Here is a 19,149-nt window from a genome sequence, read left to right on the forward strand (position 1 = left end):
GCATAAGAATGTAGCAATAATTTGCTTCTAATTAACCAAACCATGGAACAACTCCATGCAATGATGGTGGACCTTCAGGAGCAAACCTGAGTCCAGTCGATGTATTTCAATCATCCACTGTCAGACCTCTGCCATCCCACTGTCACCCACAACACCATTACTTTACCTTCTCCTATCCTAAAGCAAAGCTTTGTAGTCGGGTCTGTGTAACACCTAAAATGGCAGGAAAAGCAGATGAAAATACTATACAGTGGACTTGCCTTTCTAGCTCCTACCATTGCTACACAAGGAGCCATGGTTATGAGATTTAGTGAAAGTTCTTAGTCAGAAAATATACACAATGCATAGGTAGAACTGAATAAGAAAAGCTGATAAAAAAGCAGACAATAGATCAAAACACAAGGCTGGCAAGAATAAAGAAGGTACTGTGACAAAGAAATAGCAAACCTATAAGAAAATGGGCTGCGCTGTAGGACAAAAACAAAGACACTAAGAGACTCAAAGCTGAAAAACACAACAAAAAGTCAAATATCAGTAAAGAAACAAACACAAAAGGTACCTTACAAAGCTCATGGTTAGCTAGTTTAGCGGGAATCACACACTTTTTGTTTGTTTTTTTTTTTCCTTTGGCTATATACAGTATAAAAGAAGGACTGAAGCTAGTATTTCAGTAGATGTAATAGGCCTGATAGATAGCATGTGGAAGGCACTTAAATCCAGTATATCTTCATGGTTTGTTTGTGGTGAATGTTTTTAAAGTTTACAAGAACCTCTTGCAAATGAGACATGAAGAGTGTGTTTTGTTGACAGGAAAATCTGTGAATATACTTGATACATACTACAGTCCAAGAGTGCAATTATCATTTCAGCAGTTGGCTAAAAACTAAATCTGCCCCTAAATTTGCTGTTCTTTGTTGTGGATTAAAATATGCTAACTTTTAAAAGTAGTTAAATACCTGGTGGAGCACAAAAAAAACCTACAATTCATGGACTACACACTGACATGACCTTAAAGGCAAAATCACAGCATCAGTTTTTTAGGAATTCTTTCCATGTGATCCACAATATCAGCTCCAACCTATGGGCTATGGATAGATGAGTTTCTTGCCTTTACTAAACAGAACTCTTTGAATTATCCACAATCTCAGATGCTAAAGCATCTATCGCGCCAGTTTATTAAGTCACACAATGCAACTTCTTGGACCATGCCGTCTAATAGCTTGATGAAACAAACAAAATGGTGTTGATGTAACACAAAAATGTAGTAATGATAAAATACATTTAATTCCGGTGATTACATAGGAAGAAAACACATATCCAGAAATGATCGATAATACCCAAAAGCCTGAAAACAACAAAGAAGAGTCCCAGAAAAAATGTATTAGACACATTACTAACTTTTAAAATTGTTTAACCTATAACACCATCAAATAAGCATGGATACTAAAGGCACTAAGTTTTAATTCATTATTTCTGAAGAATACAAGTACATTATGTGAAAAATTATTTTAAATTAATAACAGCAGTAAGACTTACTCTGCAGTGCCATGAAACGTATTTCCTATCTTCCTGATTTTCCGCATTTTTGCTTATTCATAACACTTAATCGTTTCTGATATCCAAGAAAATTTAGTATAATACAAAACACAACTTGAATAAACACAACACACAGTTTTAAAATGATCATCTGATTTATCCACACATGTGGCACGCATTTATATATTTAAAAAAGGGTAATTTTGGGAAACTGTTTGGCTGCTGACAGTTCATCTTACTCAGAAGCTCACTGTCTGTTGTACCAGCTTAACAAGAGCACCTCTAATCTTTACATTTCAAAATCATTGCCCTTACTTTGAGCAATGTCTTCATGAGATGTTGGTTTGATTTAGAAATGTGACACACAGTGAGCTGCCTAATTATTCTCATTCACTTTTTAGCAAAATCCACTCATGGCTGACTTTGGACATATCTATTATACATATGGCTCTGCAAGACCATATAATTATAGTAGTTAAAGCTTAAAGCCAATTAATTTTTCTTGTGTCCCTAAGCTACTCCAGTGTTGTCTTTGCTTTGTACTTCCTGTTGGAAGGTGAACCTTCAGCCCAGTCTGTGGTCCACCACATTCTGGATCAGGTTTTCATTAAGAATTTTAATATTCTTTGCTCCATTCAGCTTTCCCTGTACTCTGTTTAGTATCCCAGGCCATGCCATTAAAAAAAAAAAAAAAACTCCACAGCATGATGTTAACAATACTATGCTTCACCACTGGAATGGTGTTGCCAAAATGATGAGTGGCACCTGGTTTCCTCCACATGATGCTAATCTTGGTTTCATTAGACTAGAAATTTTTGTTTCTCACAGCCTGAGAATCCTTTAGATGCCTTTCTGTAAACTCCAAGTGGGCTTCAATATATCTTTAACTGAAGAAAGGCTTCTGTCTGGCCACTCAGTTGTAAAACCCATATCAGTGGCATATTGTAGTGATGGTTTTCCTTCTGAAAGTTTCACCCATCTCCACATTTTTACAAACTCTGGGAACTCAGCCAGAGTAACCATTGTGCTCTTGGTCGTCTCTTTTACCATGCCTTTGTCTTATGATTGCTCAATTTGGTCAGGTGCCCAGCTTTAGGAAGAGTCTAGCTTATTCCATGATTCTTCCATTTAAGAATTGTGAAGGCCACTGTTCTTTTGGGAGCCTTTGATGTTTCTGAAATTTTTATATCCAACCCCAGATCTATGCCTCAACACAACCCTGTCTCTAAGCTCTGCAGACAATTTCTTGGACCTTATGGCTTGGTTTTTGCTCTGACGCACATCATCAGCTATGGGATCTTATACAGACAGTTGTGTGGCTTTTCTAATGATGTCCACTAGCGCTCACCTAACTGATGGCGCCTCAAGTGTCATAGCAATGTGTCTGAATACTTGTGCTAATGTGATATTTAAGTTTTTTATTTTTAATAAATTTGCAAAAATATCTAATATCAACTTTTTGTTTTGTCATTCTGGGATATTTAGTGTTTTGAGATAATGGAAAAAGTGAATTTAAATGATTTAAGACTAGCGCTACAACATAGACTAAACGTAATAAGAAGTGCAGCGGTCTGAATACTTTCTGAATCCACTGTGTATATAGTTAAAGAGTATGTAACACTATATGGTCTATGCCCATCATGTATAGCATTATGTTAATTAGCAGCTGTGCCTGTGGATTTATGCATGAGTATTTTCTATAATAGCTTGGTACCTCCTCAAGGGTTGGTTTCTCCAGAGATAGGCTACCCCATCCTGTTAACAAGAAATTGATTAGGTGGGTTTGAAAATGGATGAATAGATGGATGATGGGATGTTTTTGAAAGTTTAGCTCTTATTAACAAAATGCTGGGCTTAGAGCCCTGTTCTCGTCAAAATGTCTTTTTCATTTTCATAAAAAAGCAATCCTAAGTTTGGCAGAGATGCTGAGAGATGTGATTTAAGAGCCACATGAACAATCATTATCTCTTAATTTAATTTAACATTTTATTGCATTATTTTTGCAAAGTTGAGCCTACTGGTTTTTTTTTGTATGCCATTTTCAGCATTATACATTTAACTTTCAGGTAAATATTGTGATGGGCAGCCACGGCCATTATCTGGCTGGGACACCAATGGAATGGAAAGACGGGGGAGAGAGCATCGATGAGGCAATACTTCTCTTGCAACTCTAGAAGGCAACCCTCCTGGGCGGCTGTGACACCACGGATTCCCACAAGACACGCTGGGAGCTGGAATTTGGTACAGCCGTGTTGGGTTCTGTGGGGGCCATCAGGGGGAGTTACAGAGTCCTGCAGTGGACTTCCATCACACCTCCAGGTAATACTGATGAGCCAACTGGAACACTCCCAGGACCTGAATAAAAGGAGCTGCCTCGCTCCATTCAGAGAGCCAGAGTTGGAAGGAGGTGGATGAAGCTTACCTGGAGAGGAGTGGAGGCAGAAGGATGGGACGAGAGAGGGAGAGAAGAGAAGAGTCCAAAGGAGTGAGATTTGTATTGTACTGTGGTGTGTTGTTCTGTGCTCTGGGGAGAGGGAAAAGCCTCTCCCCTCTGTAAATAAAAAGTGTATTGTGTGCTGCACTTGTGTCTCTGCCTGTCTGTGTTGGGTTAGGGTCCACAACATATTATTCCTAAATGTTTACAATCTCAATCCTATTAGACATTCCCAAGTAATTTCTATGTATCCTTTTGTAGACCACTAATCTCAGCAATTTTCAACCCTTTTTCATTATTCGGTCCTACTGAGGCAAACTGCTTGGTTGAGGTACAGTCTGACTTGGCTGTTTAAAGCTCTAAACAGCAACAAACTGGCATGCCATTTGCCCCAAATATTCCAGGATGTGTTAAGATGTATGGATGAAAGAAAGCAACATATGATTATGAAGAGAAAGTTACTTTGTGCAGTCTTGTGACCAGTCTTGGCTCTTGATCCCTTGTGGCTTGTAACGATACAATGTAATGAGTTGCCTTTTTCAAACCATGCCAAAATATTCTGAAATCAATGCTTATTTGACAGAACATTTTATTTTTTTCCTGTCTTTGGTGATCTTAGTTATTTCCAGCTCTTCATCAACATTGAGCTCTTACATGCCAACAATATTTCTAAGCGACTTGGCTTTGGTTCAAAACTAATTTGGTGACAGTGACATTGAGCTACCCTAATAATATACTGCTAACAATCATGGAAGTTCTTTATATATGCCATCATACATTAAGGGTTTAGTTTTGTTTGCCATCTCTTTACTTAGTCCTACTTTCTACATGTCCTCACAGCAAACCTCCAGTTCTCTCAGAAGAAGCCCAGGCTCCACTTCTTTTCTTTTTTCAACAGCATTTTAGTACAGTGTTTTTTTTTATTTTATATTTGGAAGAGTCAGAAATGCTTGTCCAGTATTTATAGTCAACAATGCCATATGCATGTTTCCAACTCAATTGTTTATATACAGATTTTCAAATGCTGTAGCATTACTGGGTTTGGTTATTGCATTATGAAATAGAGTTAGTTAGTTAGTGAACTACTAGAGTACTTTACTTTTTATCTTGTTCATTCCAACATGTACAGTAAGTTTTATTGCTCTGTTGGCTCCTACTTACTTTGCCTTTGTTTGTTCCATGGGCTGATTTTTGTCTGCATTGAGTTTGCACATTATCCTCCTGTTTGCATAGCTTTTGTCTTTCCACCGCCCAAAGATATCCATTCTACAGTACGGAAACTGGCCTGGTGCATATGAATCCCATTCTGCACTTTTCCAATGCTATTAGAACAGGCTACCTATGATCCTGTAATGAAAACAAAAAATGAGTTCAGAAAATGGATGGAAGAGTGTGTGCACTCCTACAGAGTTTTCTGTGTGAAATCTGGGTGTGCTGCATTTGATTTGGAAGGAAGACATTGAAGGATGTGTTGTTAATCGGTAAGTGTCAGAACAACTGTGGCATTTAATCATGTAGCATGGATTCCTGCCCAGGTGTCAGCAAAAGTACAACTGGAATGCCAAATAAGTGATACAACACTCTGGGATTGGATGCCTGAGGCACCTGAAGATTGTTTACCAAAGGTTCAGAAGTGGATTCTACAAAGAAACTGCTGCTTACCCTAACAGGACTGGCTCTGTAGCCTGCAGCTGTTCATGGATCAACATATTTTACTTAAAGTAAACGTTCAGCCTAAAAAAGAAAAATACAGAAAACAGTATAAATTTGCACTTGACATATTAAAGGTGACTGTCAAGTAAGTGCTGTACAATGTATTGTTAGCACAGCTCAAGAGCATTTTACCCAGGAAGATATACAGTAATGAAAGGGAGCTGTTATTGTTTAATCTTATAGTCCTAGAGCAAAACACACTTTCAATTTGCTCTTCATTTTGATTTCTTTTATCTCTATCTATCTATCTATCTATCTATCTATCTATCTATCTATCTATCTATCTATCTATCTATCTATCTATCTATCTATCTATCTATCTATCTATCTATTGTCTTGTAGCATTTGTACAGCAGAAATTTTTCTTGACTTTGTTAAGAAACTGACTTCTTGGAGCTCTGTGACACAATGACATCACAGACACATGATCTTTCTCTTCATGTTTAGATGATACAAACGACAATTTGGTTGAATTATTGCTCATTTGTGAGGCTTTTAAAGCAATGACATTAGTGGCTCTTCATATCTCTTCAGCAGTGGCACAGTGGGTTACTGAGCTCACCATTTAATGCTACTAGTAGGGCTGTAATTCAGCCAGATACGCAAGCTTGGGTGGCCCTAGTGATGTCCTCTATGGGCACATGTCAAGAGTGAAGAGCTACAGTACAGTGGGGAGCAGAAGACTTGAGTCATCCCTTCAGGATTTATTGGGATTCAGTAGACAGGCTGAAAAAGAAAGTTTGACCATCAGTGGCTGTTTATGACAAAGAGCTATTCATATATGTTGCTTAAAAGCCCCATAAAATGTAAGCATCAGTCAAACTCTTCATGGCTTCAGCTGCCAAAGTATTAAGCTTCATTAAAGACTAAAGTGTTTATCCAGTAAATGACCACAATTACTGTCTAATCATACACTATTCCTTCTTAAAAAAGAAGATGAGGAAACTAAAGTAGGACTTTTAAAACCCAAGGATTAGTGAAAAGATTAACTGCACAGCATTATGTAAAAAATACGCCACAATTTTATATATATATATATATATATATATATATACAAAGCTTCAAAGAAAAGTTCAGAACTACAACAAATTGATAGATTCACAAAATAAAATCTAGTGTTATTTATGCAAATACAGAAAAACATTTAAAAATTAATAAAATTATAATAAAATACACACTACTTAACGTATTTATTTACTTCTTTGACTAAAGTGCTTATCCATCCACCCTTTTGCTGAGTACACTTTTTGTGACATCATTTCTTTCCCTAAACCTTCTGAATCTTATTCACAAGGACCCCCAGTCTATCCAAGCAAGATTAGGTACAATACATGATCCAAGTCTAGAAGGGGTGCCAGTTCATTGCAGATGTTCTCATATATATGGTGTTAATATATATATATGTGTGTGTCAGCATGTATATAGCATTCATTCATCAATCCTTCCCTCCATAGGGCATCACAGGGTCATGGGGATGTCAGTTTAACCAAAGTACATTGGTTGTCACAGAATTTGGAAACCAGTTAAGGGTAAATTTAACCCAAATATTTGAAAGTGTTTCTTCACACAGAGATCCATAAACACATGGAATAAGTGTTAAGACATTATGAACCTTCAAAACTTGTTTTGGTGTTATTTTGGATGAAGTTTGTGGGTAGAACTGGTGAGCTCTTTTAGGCTGAATGGCCTGTTATTGTCGAAATTGTTCTAATGTTCTAATTACAGTAGATCCATGAAAAGGGTCTAACAGGTTCAGGCCCAACTATTCAAAGATAAGGGGGACCCTCATGAAGATTAAATAGAGACCCCAAAGCAGAACCAAAGTGTGGCAATAAAGATTTTGGGCTCCCTTCCTAACTTGTGTTTTCTATTTTACTTAGTTGTGTTTTCTACTCACCTTAGATCTGGTGATAGGCCTTGCATATACTGGTTGGTTGAGCTACTAAACAGAAATACCGTTGATGGTTGTCATTCTTTCTAGCATCTCTGAGTTGCTCAGGCACACCTCATGTATGTAAAATCCAGTGGCATACTATTTGTTTGGTGTTAGCAAGGACTTTTTCACTTTGGGGAAACTAGTGACTGTGATTTCTGTGATCAATTGTGGAAAAGAAAGGCAGCCGCACAACCCTAACCCAATGATTGTGCTATTTCCTAATTCTTGCTATTGCTGGGCTTGTTCTGCTATGTTTTTGTTTTATTATTGAATGCAAAGTGCCCATCAGCTATTGTTTTTCCTCAGTTTCCCAGATGGATGCTGTGTAAATTATGTAATTATGTTCTAGCTACTCAGCTAGTATAATAAAATTAATAGATTGTGTTGAATGTCCTGTACAGTAATTACAAATCAACATTGGTATGTGGTTCAATAATTATCGGTAATATATAAACGAAAGACCTGTGTGAGTGTGTGTGTATGGAGCAGTCTGCTCTGCTGACGCTCAACCACAGCCACTAGATGACACATCCATGCACTTTAAAATTTGTTTGGCGCTTCCATGCATCTCAGTTCTTGCTGCGAAAGATGTGTGTTTGTTTGTATGGAGCTGTCCGCTCTGCTCATGCTCAGCCACAGCCACTGGAGTTGGTGTGAATTCTACGGAAGTTATAGAAGTGTGACTTGCACTTGGTGAAATGGCGCATGCATGAACTTTTACATTTTTTTGGCTCTTGCATGCTCCTCACTTCTCATTCAACCCAAGCAGACAAACTCAGCTTTGTGGTACATGCAAGTTGTACGTTCACACAACGAGCTGCCATATGTTTGCCTGAGACAGGTTCCTTCCTGTCCTGCTCAATTTGTGCCCCAGCTGCACTCGACTACACGTCTGTCTCAGACAAGATACGATGTGTCCCGGTCCACTTAGATGACTTCTCTGCAAGTTCACGAATATAGTAAAACTGCTAGGGAGTTTTCAGGTTGTTTTTTTTTTTTTTTTATCCCAAACACCACTTTTATCTGACATTACTGATGGCTGGTTTTGGCAGATGGCAAGGATTTGGTTAATTTATTGTCAGGCCCAGGGGCCCCTAAGCTTTGTATTTGTCCCTGAAAAGGTAGGAACAATCCCAAGACTGAATGCCAGAACATCATGCCATGCATTCACATTTTTGCTGGGCTAATTTACATTCGTCATTACCTGTGCCTAACCTTCAAGATGTTAATAATGTGCACACTATAAAGAAAATAAAGTAGTAATAAGTGAAAAGTACAAAAATGAAGTTAAGTTGCTCGGAATGAAACATGACCATTTAAAGCAATATGTTTGTTAAATCATAATCAATGTTACCTCAGGACTTTATCCAGTCAATTCTTCAGGGATGGCTTCTTTGACTATCTGGGTGAAGAAGAGCTTCCTCTTTGTTGTGTTTTGTTGTCTTTCTGCACATCTCTTTATATTGTGCAATGTCCTCAAGTGTAAACTGGATTGCTGACATGGAAGAAAAAATGTGTGGGATTCATTTTCTCAATACCTTTGAGGAGCAGGTCTCGGTAAAGTTATCTTTGTTCAAGTTCTCTTTACTGTTTGACATTGTCACTTCTGTCCATAAATGCATATACTTATTTTCTTTTATTCAGAATTACTAATTACTTTGGAGATAAGTTCATCTTTAGTTATAGATAAAAATGAAAAGGACATGTTTCATACTTCTTGTAGTCAAAACGGTGCAGTCGCAGTTAAAAATATTTCAACATTCTCTCCAAGCACTTCATGTTTTAAAAATTACTTTCTTTATCTGACAACACCTTTTAATTCTCTGGCAAAAATGTAGGTAACCATAAACTCACACGAAAGCCTAAGTTATCATTTTTCTGCAATGAGACACAGCCCCCTGCTAGTAAATGTGTTGTATATTTTCTCTGGATTGTTTTGCTGCATTCATTCAGCAGAACATTATGACGTGGGAATGAGGGGGGTGTTTGGTTAGTGGTGGGTTGAACAAATTTAATCCTGCGGCAGGCCATCTGTGCATGGCTTGTAGCAACTTTGCCTAAATGTGCTGCCCCCATACTCCTCTACCCACCTTCACCCCCAAAGCCTTTCTCTGTGTCCTTGGCAGACAGACAGACAGGCGCTCCTTCCGGCCTTCTTTGTAGTGTCACCTTCAGTGTCACCACTGCTACCTTTGTATTTAGGATTTAAATTGAAATTCATTTTCCACAGCCAGCATAAGATATTTTTCAATGTTTAATTAGCAGTGGAGCTTTTCTGTTTTCTCTGGGACCAGTGGCACCTGTAAGCAAGCCTTTATGTCGTAATTACATCCCTGTCTTCCCTTTTGATCAGGATGGTTTTCCCCTCCTGGGCTTCAGGTTGCAGCTTCTAATCAAATAAATACAATTTTAATGGCTGTTGTGTCAGCTATACTCACAGTTATTTTTTCAAGCAAGAAGGGAAGGTCCCAATGCAGATGAAAATCTGTATCTTTTATCTGTATGTTTGATGTTTCACTGACTTTTTTTATTGGCACTTGATTTCTAAACATCAAAAAATCATTAGAAGCACTGAAATCTTTAATTTTTTAAAACTCAAATAAAAGCTCACACTGTATGGAAAAATGAGCTTGATACAACAGAAAAGGAAAAGCGAACATGAAACTGTTTTACATTTTTAATTTATTATTGTTTTGCCACGTTCCATTTGCCATTGCCAAAGTGTTTACGTCACTCCAAGCTAAATATTAATTGAATGTTTTTTCAGGCATGAAGTCCTTTCACACTTTGTTCATTTGTAGGTATTTTTCCAAACCTCTTGTCCGTTTAACCCCAAGGTTCAGTTTTTTTTTTTTGACACACCATTCAAACCTGGGTACAGTTCAAATTTCAGACCTGTTATACACAAAAGCTGGAGTTTGATCCGATTCCTGGTTCGGTTCTTTTTCGCATGAAGTTTACATAAAAATGAATTGCTCCAACCCAGTGCATGGTGGGTTTTCACATACAGTATGTGAGATGTCAACATGCTCTGGCATTCCCAAACTCTGGTAAACATCCCAGTGCCTGATGTAAAAAGAGAGAAAGAAGGAGGCTAAATGATATTCACTCAACTACACCTACAGCAAAACATGCTAACATTACACAACGTTTAAAGTTTTCAGTGAAGAAGAAGGCTGCCTATGATCATTAGAACAATGTCAAATCAAAGTGTTAACAATTATAACAAGTGTACACTACGCTCTGGGAAGACTTTATCGTCTTGCTGCTGCGAGACAGCACAAATGACACAATAAACATTTAGGTTTGTTTCATTACTAAATCTGGCAATATGAAAGAGTAAAAGAGTCAAAGCCATAATCATACAGGGATTTCAACCAACATATTCAAGCTAGGGGTGAGAACACCTCTTAGATGAGACAGAATCATAGCATATCAATGCCTATCTAGTAATAGAAGACGAGCAGAACATTTTAGATCCTGCTTTTAGATTGCATTTTTCTATTTGAAGATATCTCTTTTCCATTATTAAGGAAGGAAGCTTGAAATAAAGGTTGCCATCTCACGGTTCCACTTTTATTTTATGTCCACCCCTGAGTTATGTTCATTTTTACAGCTATTGATGATACAAAAGTTACAGCAATGCCACCTGCAGGCCAGAGGATCTCTACCTTGGATTCACTCGTAAAGTGGAGGACTGGGAAAGGCTGAAATTTATGCTTTTGTGGATTTTTATCTTTAGTGACCAACCTCTGTAATGTTAGGTGAACCGCATAATGGCTCAAAGCTTTACCAGCAATTAAGGTTAATTAAATAAAACAAACTCCTGAAAGCAACAAACAATGAAAGTTGCCATACTATATATGTAGTTTTCAGTGTTTCTTTATTTAGTATTTTTGATTAAAATGGAGGCAAACTACAATACGCCCATTTTTTGTTATTCTTATACTGTTGATGCAAATTTGAACTATAATTCAAAAGGTGTAGTATATTCTTCTTTTATTTATAAATTCAATTATTGCAGTTATTTTTGTAAACATTAATTCAGTTCTTTGACTTAAGTTTGTTCCTCTTTAAAAGTGCGCTGTGAATACCACACAGGCTGGATGGGAAGATGGTTTCTTACCTGGATGGGAGGCTCCGATCAGACAGACGGGCATCCCGACCAAGAGAAAGGAAGGAGCCAGACCTGGAAATGACCGATAGAGGAGATGGATAGACAGCCCACTGGAAGTGGAAGATATAGCTGGGGACTTTATATTCCCCCAGAACAGGAGATGGCAGCAGCCCTCCATTTCGGCACCCATTTGTGAACCAGTATGGAATGATGGGAGATGTAGTTTAGCAATACAGCCCTGCTGGGGACCATGGGTGTCACAAAGGGGCGCTGTTTGGAGATGTGCTCCCTAAAATGGGACTTCCGTATAGGGAATCCATTCCTGGACATCTTTATGCATTCCTGGGAATTCGGGAATCCCGCATGTCATTCCCAGGAATCCCGGGCTCCCGGGGATGACACAGTGCACAGGCATCTCACATGTGAACGGTTTTAGAACGACCAACACTTATTTTTAATAAAACTACTGCAATATGTTGACATCAATAAAAGACTAATCTTATCTACAAGCAGTTCATGCTGTCATATAAGTACATGTACCCAGTTAGTTGCGGTAATAAGAGCGTAGAAAGCACAACGTGTCCAGCGTGCGGTCGCCCAGGCGAGAGCACACCTTCGTGCAAAGTACACCAGCCGCTGAGAAAGCACGCTCTGCCTCCACTGAAGTAGGCGGCACCGTCATCAGATACTAATACACTTGTTCTAAACAATGCCCGAGCTTGCCGTTGCTCTGAAACACTGCCATTTCAGCTTTTACTGATGCATCCAGTTTCTTGTCATCATTCTTTGATGGCAAGTTTCTTGCCACAGATAATACGGATGCAACAGACTGACACATTGCAATTTCAAGTTGCTGTTCAGAGCTGTTGTCTGACAGATGTCAATGTAGTCTGCCCCGTCCCAGCATTCGTGAGCTGCAGAGTGCACACTCCTCCCAGTCCACTGAGCCAGGAGACTGACTGCTGCTGGTCTGTATACCGTGGGCCAAAAAAACCGTGCCACTTAATTATTTTCAACTATAACTCTGTTATTTCTTGATCGAGTTTTACACTTTTACACGCTATATATGCGAGCTTGGCTGTTCCCGGTTTCCCTGGAATTACAGCAGTTTCATTCCCGGGAATGCAGGAATGAAAAATGTCTGGGAATCCCGGGCTCCAGGTAATCGGGAGCCCGGGAATGGATTCCCTACTTCCATATGACCCGAAAGTACTTCTGTCAGGTAGTTGCCCTGGCACCGGAAATACTCTCGGGTCCTTAATCTAAGGGACCACACTCCCTTGTCCAGCTGGGAGAACATAAGCAACACTCGACTGGAGGAGGGTAGTGTGGTGGTGAGAGGAATTGGGAAGAGGTATTGTGTTTGGTGGAGAGAGACAACCTGTCTTTGTGCTTTTGTTACTTTGTGGAGGTGAATTTAATAAGCCTTCCGTTATTTAAACCCAGGACTCACTGTGTGTTCGTGTTCAGGGGTTTTGGGGTACGTTGACGTCCCCGGTATCCATCACAGTGCTGTGCTTATATACTATACCAATGTATGATACATGTATAACAAGGGCGGTGTCTGATGTAAAATGAGCCTACGTGGAAAGGAAGTAGCACAGCACAATCCCATTTTAAGATTTTTTTTAGTCTCCCTGAAGCTGAACACATTACTCCTGCCTTTGTTCCAACCTCCTGATGCCCTGGGAAAAGACTTCTTACGATTCACACCACTGCACCACCTCATCAGTGACAGCAAAATCTCTGTGAAAATGGCAACTACGCAGGTGTTTCTTCATCTCAGTAAGGAGGAAAAAGTCTGAAGGTGCTATCTCAGAATACAGTCACTCATAGGTGGTCAATTTACTGTCAGCAGTCAACCTAACCTGCACCTCTTTGGGATGTGGGAGAAAAATCAACATATTATATAAACATGGGGATATTGTCAAACTCCATATAGCTGGAATTTGAATCAGGACTCTGGAGCTGTGAGGCAGCAGGTCTAATCACTGTGTCACTAAGAATTTCTGAATAATTGTGGGGGTAGATTTGCTTTGAATTTAGTTGTGTTAAACTTGACTTGCATGTATGGAATGTTATTTAATTTTAATAAAACTAACAAAATGTTATAAAAAAAGGAATTTCAGAATAATAATGTGCAAAATAAATTTCACAGCTTTTACTTATCATCTGAAACAAAATGAAAGTAAATAAGTTGAGTTTGGTCCACCCTAACCCCTTCCTAAGAGCACCTGGCAGCCAGTAGATATTGAGAAATCAACCTTCCAGTGACATACTGTAATCCTGCCATTCATGGACAATACACTGCTTCTTGTCACATTAGAGTTCTCAGTTCTGATGTCTACATTATTTATGGGAGGAAAGCGGTGCTGCTTATCAAAGCTTAAAATAGGATTGACCAAATAACACACGTAGAATGATGCTGTTAGGGTATCTCAGCTCATGATTATATTTATTGAAGATCAGGCTTGTTTTGCTTCACAGTTAATCAGATGAGATGATAATGTTCTCAGGTTCACCTGCAAGGTGCTCAGAGTCTGTAGGAGTCCTCATTTTACTGGGCTCTGTTTTTAAGTCTGATATGAAAAAAATATAATGTCTTTTGAACCAGATATGGAAAATAATTTGAGCTGTTGAAGGTAATGTTCTATACAGTAGAGGGAAACTAATATTACCAATTAAGTTCTGTATATTTCATTCTTACCCAGCATACTTTAAAGCTATCTCTGAGGCAGGCATCTGTCAATAGACCAGATACTTAACATTTCAAGTTTCAGAAGTGTTGGGTATTTAATCACTCAAATTGCTTTTGTTACAAGATTTTCTTGAAATAGGTGATGCAGCCTAGTAGGTCCTCAGAAGATGGCCAAAGTATGCATGTCTATTAACACATAGCCAAGAAATGCATATACTAGGTGACTGGGAATACCACTTGAATATGGTGGAGGACAGGTAACTCTCCTTACTCAGTTTCAAATAAGCAGTACTCTCTCCCTCTCTCTCTCTCTCTCTCTGTTTGTCTCCTAGATTTCCACTTCTCAGGAATGTCCTCCAGGCCACCCCAGCAAGGAGTCTCTTGTTTCAGTTCATGCTCTAGCTACACAACATTAAAAGACACAGTGTTTTGCGGTCATTGAAAGTTCCAAAGATTGTAGTTCACTTTCTATATGCGTCCCAGCTTTTATTCCTATTAACACAGTTACAGCTGCTATAAGTTTCCTCCTTGCTGCTTTAGGAGCAGATCACTCAAGTTAAACAGGAATTGACATTTCAATGCATTTATTTAACAATCTCTTTTTAACACTAATAGAAAAAAAGTTCTGCTTTCACAAACTGTATTGTGGTGCTTGTGCTAGTATGAGTAGCCAGGTCAACAAGCACAGACTAGTAAGAACTTGGTTTCACTACTACCTCTGGGAATAAAATGAAATAATAGACAGACAGATTTTTGACTTTCACATATATGATATGACTGTTCCTTAATTTTTTTAACTTTCCTTAGTTTTGCATTCAATGAAGTCTCACTTTCTATGACATAATTTCATAGAAATGAAGTTTCTGTCTAGGGTATGATGTTAAACTGCTTTAGGCCCTGCAAATGGTCCTCCAACTGGCAGGGAAAGCTTGGGGGTTGGTGGCACTTCACACACTTCCAAAATGGCAGACCAGACTCCTTTCTGCTCTCCACGGCAGTAGCTCTGCTGCAGCTTCCCGTAGGAAGGTTACCCACATTATGAAGGGGAGGAAGCCCCCGAAAACACCGGAGAGCCAACAGTGTCAGGCCTGTTGGGTATCAGAACTGGAGTGTTGCTGAAGCATCACCTGCTGCACGGCAGCATTTGGGTTCTAATTTGAGTCGGCTCATCCGGGTAGGCACATGGGATGTCTTGTCTCTCCAGAATGACGACCATCTTCCTCTGCTGTCATAGGAGCTTTGTAAACTCTGCATTTCAGTGGTGGCACTCTCTGAGGTATGGAGACCTGGAACTTGCCAGATCCCTATAGGTGGATAGACCTGTCATACTCAGGGAGTAGCTGTTTCTATGGCGGATCGGCTCCTTCTGATGATGCCCAGTGTAACTCTTTTCAGTGAGAGTATTATGAGACTCAGGCTAAGCCACTCTCCGGGTGTCTTGTTTGTTGTCTCAGTGTATGCTCCGACCACGATGAGTGATATCTTAGTCAGGGAGACATTCTGTTTGCAACTTAGCTTGGTGGTTGATGGATGCCTGCGAGGTGACACTCCTCTGGTCATGGATGACTTCAATGTGACCACTGGCACTGACAGGACTGGCTATGAGGATTGTGTCATTCCCCATGGGTCTAGCGACTGTGGTGAAAGTGGCTCCATGTTCCTTGTCTTTGCAAAAGGTCAGGGGTTGTGGATTGTTGGATCCTGGTTCCGATGCCCTGAGCTACATTGCTGGACATGATGCTCCAATACTGGTGGTTTGGTGAAGGAGATCAATCACATCCTCATGGGCAGACAATGGAGACTCCTACAGTACTGCAGGGCCTACAGAAGTGTCCAGTTTGTGAATTCTGATATCAGACTTGTTGTTGCTACTCAGAAGATTAAGCTTAGGTCCATTCTACAAGGAGAATGAGGCTGTACCTGGCCAGACTCCAAGATTAGGCTGTTTCTAATGAGTATGCACACAATTAGTGCCAGGTTTGTGTGGTTTTTGTGTGAATGTGGATCCTAATGTGATGTGGGAGATATTCTGTTACAAGACCCTGAAGGTTGCTAAGGGGTTGTTGTGTTGGTGTTGCCTGTGGTTCCCAGAAGGAGGTATTTCATCTCACAGGGCACCCTGGATATTATTGAGAGGAGTCACAGTGCACAGCTTGATGGCAACTCTGGCCTGTATTGGGAACTGAGAAGGACAGCTGCGAGGGCTCTGAGGGCAGATAAGGAGGTATATGTTTGAGGAATCTGTGAGCAAATAACACACCATCTATTGTCTAGCCACTTAAGAAATATAGCAAAAGTTAAACCCCTTATAACATTGCAAGATGCTGAGAAATTAATCCACACTTTTGTTTTCAGTCAACTAGATTACTGTAACGCTCTCCTCTCTGGACTACCCAAAAAAGACATAAATCGACTGCAACTAGTACAGAATGCAGCTGCTAGAATCCTAACTAGGAAAGAAAATCTGAGCACATCTCTCCAGTTTTGATGTCACTACACTGGTTACCTGTGTCATTTAGAATTGACTTTAAAATCCTGCTTATGGTTTACAAAGCCTTAAATAATCTCGCTCCATCTTATATTTCGGAATGTCTTACACCTTACACTCCAAATCGTAACCTTAGATCTTTAAATGAGTGTCTGCTTAGAATTCCAAGAACTAAACTTAAAAGAAGTGGTGAGGCGGCCTTCTGCTGCTATGCACCTAACATCTGGAATAGCCTGCCTATAGGAATTCGCCAGGCTAATACAGTGGAGCACTTTAAAACACTGCTGAAAACACATTACTTTAACATGGCTTTCTCATAGCTTCATCTTAGTTTAATCCTGATGCTCTGTATATTCAATTACTTATCATTATTATTCATAGTATTCATATTCAAAATTCGTACTAACCCCTACTTTCTCTTCTGTTCTTTTTCCGGTTTTCTGGTTAGGCGACCTGCGCCACCACCACCTGATCAAAGCACCGTGATGTCAATACATTGATGTATTAAAGGCCAGAAGTCCACATGCCCGTCATCATCAAGTCCTTCCATGAGAACCCTGAATACCATGAGGACTGATTAAGGTCCTTTATGTTAGGTAGAATGCCTAGATGGGGCTGGGTGGTCTCGTGGCCTGGAACCCCTGCAGATTTTATTTTTTTTCTCCAGCCGTCTGGAGTTTTTTTTTTTTTGTCCTCCCTGGCCATCGGACCTTACTTTTATTCTATGTTGATTAGTGTTCCCTTATTTTAATTCTTATTTATTTTGTCTTTTTTCTCTTTCTTCATTATGTAAAGCACGTTGAGCTGCATTATTTATATGAAAATGTGCTATAGAAATAAATGTCGTTGTTGTTGTAGCCACCCACTTCTTGCTTACAGAGGAATCGAAGCATTACACACATCCAAATCTGCTCCTTGAAGAGTCACAGACAGGCTGGGTGGTTGAACGGTCCTTACTGATGACACTGCAGTTGTGACGCTCTGGGCTGGCTACTTTGAGCAGCTGTTTAAAGCTGATCCTCTGGCTAGAACGTTGGGCATCTCTGGGTCCACAGCTCTTGGTGTTGATCCTGTAGATAACTGTGAACCACTCGGTTTCACTGAGATGCACAGGCGGTGAACCAGCTGATGGTAGGGAAGGCTACAGGGATCTGTGGTATCTTGGTGAACTTCTCCAGGCTGGTGGTAAGGCTGTCCTACTAACATTACAAGCAATGTTTGCTTCCATTTGGGAGATGTGTGTCATCCCAACTGACTGGAAAACGGGACTTGTTGTCCTTATCTGGAAGAACTCCTGTATTGTGGCAATACAGGGGGATAACACTGCTCTCTGTTATGGGTAAGGTCGTTGCTAGGGTCATCCTCAATAGAATCTGTGATTACTTGCTCACCTACCAGCGACTGGAGCAGTCTGGTTTTACACATAAGAAGTCTAGTATCAACTGTATCCTGGCACTTAGGGACGATTTATACTTCACGCTCAGAACGCTTACGCGCCCGCATCATTGCTGCCACGCGTTCCCAGCGTTCATTTCACGCATCCTCTGAGCAGGTCCTCAGAAATTAACACGACGCGTGCGCAAGTTGCAGTACAAGCAAAAAGTTGGGGGGCGCAGTGTGCTAAAAGTCAGAATGTGACGTCAGAGTCTCTGTTTACTATCTACACGTGACAGAATGCCTCTATACAGATCCTACGGGGATCGATGTGCATGCTTCGCTGTTTGATGAATGGTTCGATGTGGTGAAGCAAAATGCCAACATACAGATGCATTCGTGGTGTTTTTATATTCAAGTGTCGCATATTCCTGATCGTAATGACACGATGCATTTTAAAAGTCTCACATAACATCTTTGTGCCGTCTTTTTTTTTTTGCAACCTCACAACAGCAACATAATTTATAGCGGTGTATTTGAGCCACTGAGAAAAAAAAATAAAGGACACGGTGAAAACGTGTATTTTGTGATTTAAGTGGAAATTTCAGCTTTAATCTCGAATTGTCCACTTTAACCTCGTAGTTTACTTTATCATTAAAGCAGACGGTCGTAAACGTCATCCCAGTTTTTAATCGCTATGAGCTTCTTGGACCTGACAGCTGCGGCAAGCAGCAATAGATCACCACACAGAACAAATTAAATGTATGATATTCCAACTCTCTGCACATTTAGAATCTTTAGATTTATACTTGATATCACTTTCATGATGGAATGCATTAAAATGTGTATGTTA

General features: G+C 39.7%; 1 long non-coding RNA gene across 2 annotated transcripts in view; it reads left to right on the top strand.

Moving 5' to 3' along the window:
- LOC120515070 overlaps positions 1-19,149 on the top strand; it is a 177,198-nt gene that overhangs the window by 133,368 nt on the left and 24,681 nt on the right. The window contains exon 4 of one of the 2 annotated variants that reach the window (XR_005630576.1): positions 3,603-3,926. The exons of the other annotated variant lie outside the window; for it this stretch is intronic. This is a non-coding gene — a long non-coding RNA (uncharacterized LOC120515070). Of the gene's footprint in view, positions 1-3,602; positions 3,927-19,149 lie in introns of those variants that run through there. 2 annotated transcript variants of the gene reach the window in all.

The sequence above is a fragment of the Polypterus senegalus genome, chromosome 14 (assembly GCF_016835505.1).
Source record: "Polypterus senegalus isolate Bchr_013 chromosome 14, ASM1683550v1, whole genome shotgun sequence".
Classification (NCBI taxonomy): domain Eukaryota; kingdom Metazoa; phylum Chordata; class Cladistia; order Polypteriformes; family Polypteridae; genus Polypterus; species Polypterus senegalus.